The following is a 6,714-nucleotide window of genomic DNA, read 5'->3' on the forward strand; positions in this document are numbered from 1 at the left end:
GTTAATTTTCAGCTATTATTACTCTCAGTCTTAGTGTTAGAAAAAATCAACCATTGTGAATCAAAAAGTTTGGGGAAACAGATTGTGTGAATTTAGTAAATCGGACAATAGTAATTGATAGGTTAATTTTCTGTGGTTCGACTCTGGGCATAAATACTCAGATTATATTTGCAACGCCCGCGTAGTCTTTTGCAAGACTCAGTTGAGCGTGATCAGCCAGCCCGGATATGTTCGAGGTCATAGGATCATAGATGAAAAGGCTGAGGCACAGGTCAAATACAACCAACCATCACCTCATTGGGGCATATTCATCGAAGGGTCTTTGTATTCATGTTCTATTTTCTGGGGCTGATTGTGTTTCTAATGAAGAAGGCGAGAATCCACACCCGACTAGCCATGGTCACTAAAACCTTAATGGAAGGAATTGGAGGGCAACCATTCAGCATTGTGCCTATGATCATCGCGGAAATATACAGAGCCCTAGAAAAGTGTCAACAGGGAGCTAGTCACTTCAAGGGTTGCAATTTTCTAGTTTATCAGTCATGCATCCAGTATTTCATGTGTCCATGCTTCGAAAGTATCACGGCGATCCATCCCACGTGTTAGATTTTAGCACTGTCCAGTTGGACAAGGACTTGTCCTATGAGGAGGAGTCGGTAGCTATTCTAGACCGGCAGGTTCGTAAGTTGCGATCGAAGAGTTTCCCTTCTGTTCGTAATCAGTGGAGAGGTCAGCCTGCTGAGGCATCGACCTAGGAGTCCGAGTCCAATATGTGGAGCCGATATCCCCATCTTTTCACCGACTTGGGTACTTCTTTTCTATGTCCGTTCGAGGACGAACGGTTGTTTTAGAGGTGGAGGATGTGATGACCCAAAAGGTCATCACTCGTTTTGAAAGTAAATTCTGTGTTCCGAGGCCTTAAACCCTCCTTTTTGCCTCACCTCGATTTCGTGCGCAATCCGAACGTGTATCAGACCCATCATTTTGAGGAAACCCCTGCCCTTGCGGTTCTCAGGCATCAATAAACCCGGAGCCTCCCATACCAAACCGGGTAATTCTCCTATCTCTTCTAGCAAAGGTGTCATCTCAATTTTCCCAAAGCGGAAGATGGACCTTTCACAATCCCAAAATAGAGTAGCAGCTTCTATGATCTTGTTGTTGGGTTGGATTTACAAGAGGGAGGGTAGATTCCCTAGATATTTTTGGACAAGAGTCTAGTTACTGGAATGAAGATCTTTCCACCAGCTTAGCAATCTCGGGTGGATGTTGGTGACCATGCCGAATCTGGGGACTTCGTGCCTCATATTTCTGCAAGACAAAAGGTTAGATCCTACCCTCACCGAACTCGACTATTTAACATCAATAGTTGGCATAAAAGCATTTGGTTCTCCAAATAAATGCACAGAACGTGATGTTGTCCATTTGGGTTTAGGGAAAACCAGTGGACTTTGGACAAGGCTATCTTAAAGAGTCATTATGGGGACAACATAACTGACTCGGCTAGGTTTGACCATGATGCATGCACAGTTAAAATAGAGTAAGGTTTCTATGGGGTTTTAGACTAGTACTATTGAGCTGACAACTCAAGGGGGAAAGGCGCGGAACCAATCGACTACACCGTTGATTGATTGGTTTTACCGCAAATATGCCTTTTCCGAATTTAGGGGGTGATAACATCGGAAGAGCGCAACCACTCATTATAAGCGTTGCTATAGCATTCGTTTGGGCACGAGTGGAATATGATGTTGAGCATGATTATGCAACAATTAAAGGCATGTGCCACATATTTGCACGTTTAAGAAAGCAGTAAATACAACAGTTTCATAATTTAAAGCAGAAATGAAGGAAAGCAGTAAAGGAAAGAAACAAAGAGACAAGTCAGTTTTGCAATCGAAAAGGAAATTGAATGCGTAAAAGAAATAAACAAATAATTGCGCGTAAAGAAGCATAAATTCACAATAATAGTCTGAAATGGTAAAAGCCTAAAAATCCCCAGCAGAGTCGCCATGCTGTCGCGCCCCCTTTTATCCTCCGCGAAAATCGACTTTATGACATTTGGAGGGACAACTCGTTCCTTTTGGGAACTGGGTTTAGCAATTGAAGAGTCGCCACCTAATGATTAGGGTGCATTAGGACACCAAAAGAGTTCGATTTGAATAACCAGAGATAGGGTAAGGGCTTGAAATTATTCTAAGGGGAAGGTGTTAGGCACCCCTCAGAATCCACTAGTGTGGTTCCCGGCCAGACAATTATTGTGAATTGAGATGCAAGTAACATATAAGCAAATAAGGCTCAAATAAGAGGGGATTTCAGCACATAATGGTTTGAAGGCAATATTAAAAAGGGTAATTAGAAAAGCTGATTTTTAAAGAGTTACAATGCTAAAAGAGTAAAGAATAAAAGAAAGGGGGAGTTCTAGGTTTATTAAAAATATGGATCACCCCACACAACGTCCGGTAATCACTCCTCAATGAGGGGCTACACGTGACATTATCGCGTGGTCATCATATCCATATCTACCCTTCCCACCCCATTAGGGTATTTAAAGCGCGGATTGGTCTCGATTACTTATTGCATGCTATTACCCGCCCCGTTCCTACCAGTACCGGAGGAACTTAGGACTACTAATCCTAAAGGGAGGGATATTAGGCCTATCTGGGGTTTCAAAGGTAAAAATTCTAGGCGACATACAAAACACATTCTACATATTTGGGGAGACATATAAACATATAAAGCTCAGTTATACCTCCTTAAACAGAAAAGCATACAATTAGCATGACTTTCACATACTGTTTAGGTCTGATTAAATACCAAAATTATGAGAGAGTTTAAAAGTTGAGGCAAACTGGTTTATAACATAATTCAGATAAGAAGCCCGAATCAGGACTGCCTGCTGGTCGTAATAATTAACAGAAACAGATTCAGTTTTTAATTATTACTCTAAGGCTTGCCTAAGTGTTAAGACGGGGTCCTATAGGCATGACATCTACTAAATTAAGAAGGCGATGAGATAGTAAGAACTCGGAATGAATTATTTGAAACCCTATAGGCATGCTTGCTAAACTTTGGTTAAGTAAAGGACTTGGATTATCAAAAGAGATGCAGAATTAATAAATTGATTACAGGTTCTGCAGGCAATAATATATATTATTGCTGATTTTATAGCTAGCATTAAGTGAAGCGAATCAAATTCATTTGGAAACTCCTATAGGCATATTTTCCACACGTTGCTGATTTTAGACTCTTATAGACGTAGCATCTGGGCGCAGAAGCTTGTTTTAAAACATATGAACATGATACCTAAAATGTGAAACTTTGTTTAAAAAAAACCTATAGACATGGTATCTAAAATGTAGAACTTGTTTTAAAACCTATAGACATGGTATCTAATGCAGAAATTGCTTTTAAACCTATAGACATGATTTCTATATGTATTGAGTATGCAGAATTAGAATAGACCTATAGGCATGATTTCTATATGTATTGAGTATGCAAAATTAGAATAGACCTATAGGCATGATTCTATATGTATTGAGTATGCAGAATTAGAATAGACCTATAGGCATGATTTCTACCCTTTGCATGCATAGTTACCCCAACCTTGTTTCACTAGCCAACCCCGAGTATTCCTTACAAATTATTACAAACCAGAGTAACAAATACATCAGAAAAAATACAAAGAAAATAATTACAACCCTAAAAGGCCCGATTCTTGACTTCCTGCCTGAATTATGAGATAGACCAACTCAAAGACCATCGATCCAAAGCCTTTCTCCAATTTGAGTGTGTCAGAGTTCCCTAAGAGCCTCGATGGGACTCCGGGAAGTGCTCACACCCAAATTGTATTACCAGAATAGGGACAAGTGCAGTGTAGAAGGGCCAGCCCTCAAGTGTCCAAGTTCAGGGGGAGCTCAATGGGTCCCAAGGCAAGGCTCACAAGAGGGGGGCAGAACTTAAAGTCTAAGAGAGAGTGCAAGTGCAGAAACAGAGTTTTAAAGAACTAAGAAAGTAAAGAAGTGGGGGAGAGGTGCTGGGAAACAGCCATAAACAAGTCATACAAAGGGTTCAGGGATTGGGGAAATTGCCAAAGAGCCTATGTGCTTAGGCATTAGCTAATTTTGGGCATACACAGCAATAGAGAGTGCTGGTATGCTCACAAAACCAACAAGAACACAAAACATATGATGGTGACATAGAGGTTATGATTCCAGGGGAATCAAGTTTGAGCCATAGACAATAATACTCAATATTGTCATGTCTCAAACAAACCATTAGCATCAAACACATTGGGGTAGGGGGTTTGGGATTCATAATAGGAGGAAATTATAGCATGCTAAAGTAAACACTGAACTAAACACAAACAGTAGGCAGACATGCAAGTAAAGGTATTAAGTAAACACATTGTTTGTGATTGCTGAAAATCTAAATCAGGACATACCAGTTCAAAGAGCAAAATACAGTAAAAGCAAGTAGCAGGGCTTGAAGGCAGGCCACAGTAGAAGTAGTAAAGCAGGATAGAAATGTTTTTGAGTGTAAGTGATTTTTAAGAACTCAAAGTGTTCGTCTGTGTTGTGTTAATGAGAGAGCAGGGCATTTATAGTTTGAAAACGGGTGCAAAATAAGGCAATAATCATAGTTTAGTAGTAATTATGGAACTATGTACCAATTAAAATCAATCATTACAAGGGCTTTATTTAATTAAGGAGTTCAAACTTAAACGGTAATGGACAAAGAACATTTAAGGAAAGAGATCAAGTAAATATCTTGTGCAAAGTAGACAATTAGGGGTAAATACATAGGGGTTTAATTAAGGGAAGAATCTTTGAAATACTCGGTTAACCAAATAAGGTAAGTAAGTAAAGTAAAGTTGCAGAATATAGAGACAATCACTACATAGTAAATCAAGGGAAATTACTGATTCATGAATAAACAAATAAATCAAGTCAGAAATAGGGGAATCGAAGGTCTAAGGAAAATTTTCCAAATCAACCCAAGAAACAAGGAAATCAATAAGGCAAGGAAAGAATCAATCAGACTTACACAAGGAGGTCTGAAATCAGTCCCAAATTGAACGTCATTTTAGAGGGAAACTCAGCATATAAAAGAGTATATAAGTATTAAGCAGCAAGGCTGAATTTCGGACAAAGAGAGACATCATGTAGTAGCAAACACAGGTAGTCACATAGGTCGATTTCAGTTACTTAGTAACAGAGAAGAGAAAGTATCAAATAGCATGCCAAAGGGTCAAGTAAAAGAGAGTTTAGCAGGAGGTTAGAATCATATAAAGAAACAAAAGATTCAGAAATTCAATCGAGCAGTATATGAAACAACTTTCAGAAACTCGAATAGGTTCAAAGAAATTAGGACTTCGAAACCAAACAAGTTCAGAGATGAAGAACAAGCGAATCACATAGCAAATAGTGTCAATATTCGAATGAATCTCCAAATTTAGGGTTTTCACCATCAATCGAGTGTAGAGATGAAAACAAGTAAATCAGGCAGAAATACTAACGAAATAAGTTCAAAAATCTCAAAAGGGAGCTAAAACTTTTAACATGCATATTCCAGTAGCAGAACAACATAAAGAAACACAGCAGAAGAGCAACACAGTAGAAGAACAACATAAGAAACACAGTTGAAGAGGAACACAGTAGAAGAACAACATAAGAAAGTAGAAGAACAACGTAAGAAACACAGTAGACACGTTTAAAAAATCAGAAGAGCTTCGAAATAAAGTAACCAAAAACCCTAAGTCAGAAAAGACAAAGGTTCTGAAAGTAGAGTTTTGAAAGAAACCATGAGAAAATGTTTAGGAGCTTAGAGAAAACACAGATCTACAACGGATCTAAAAGAATCAAAAAAACCTCGAAGGTTAGGGTTTCAGAAGAACCCAAATGGTGAGAAAGGCTTGGAAAGTCTTTGATCTGAGCAGGAGAAGCCAAGAATAGCCATGGCTGGCCGGAGCAAGGTCGAAGATGACCGGAGACAGCATAGCACCGAAATAGACCAAGGTCTGGACCAAGCTTCTTCAAAGTCTGGTCTTGAAACCCTAATAATCGAGCATGTAGGAGTTATAGGAGGCAGGTACAAGCCTTTAATGGCTTTGGAAGCCATGGATTCAGGCGACTTGGGTAAAAGTGGAGGAAGCAGGCTAGGGTTTCTGAGAGAGAATTGGGAGAAGGGGGGATTCAAAGGCGGCTACCGGTGAGAAATGGTTAGGGTTTGGGGGGTAATGGGAATTAAAAAGGAAAGATTAGAGGGTGGCCGTTGATCATTTGATCAACAACCTGGATTGAATGGGGATCCGGGCGGGTTATTTTAAAAGGGTCGCGGGTCGGGTAGACTAGGGTTTGGGTCAGGGTAATTGGGTTTTAGAATTGGGTTTAATTGGGGGTTGATTTGGGGCTAGTATTTAAATAGCCACTTTTCCCTTGTTTAATTTATAAAATAGTAAAATAATTTCTGGAAACAAATTAAAGGCATTAAAATGATTAATAATACATACTTATCAAATTAAAAATATTGGAGTTAATTTTATGACTATAAATACAATTAAACCTTAAAAGAGGCTAATATTGCAATTATATGTAGTTTAGCTTTTAAAATACTAAATAAATTTGTAAAAATGTGCAAAATTATGTTAGCTATATTTTAGTGTAAATATGAGAATACAATAAATGAATTACAAAAATGATAATTTTGAAAATAATAATT

The sequence above is a fragment of the Nicotiana attenuata genome, chromosome 9 (assembly GCF_001879085.1).
Source record: "Nicotiana attenuata strain UT chromosome 9, NIATTr2, whole genome shotgun sequence".
NCBI lineage: Eukaryota > Viridiplantae > Streptophyta > Magnoliopsida > Solanales > Solanaceae > Nicotiana > Nicotiana attenuata.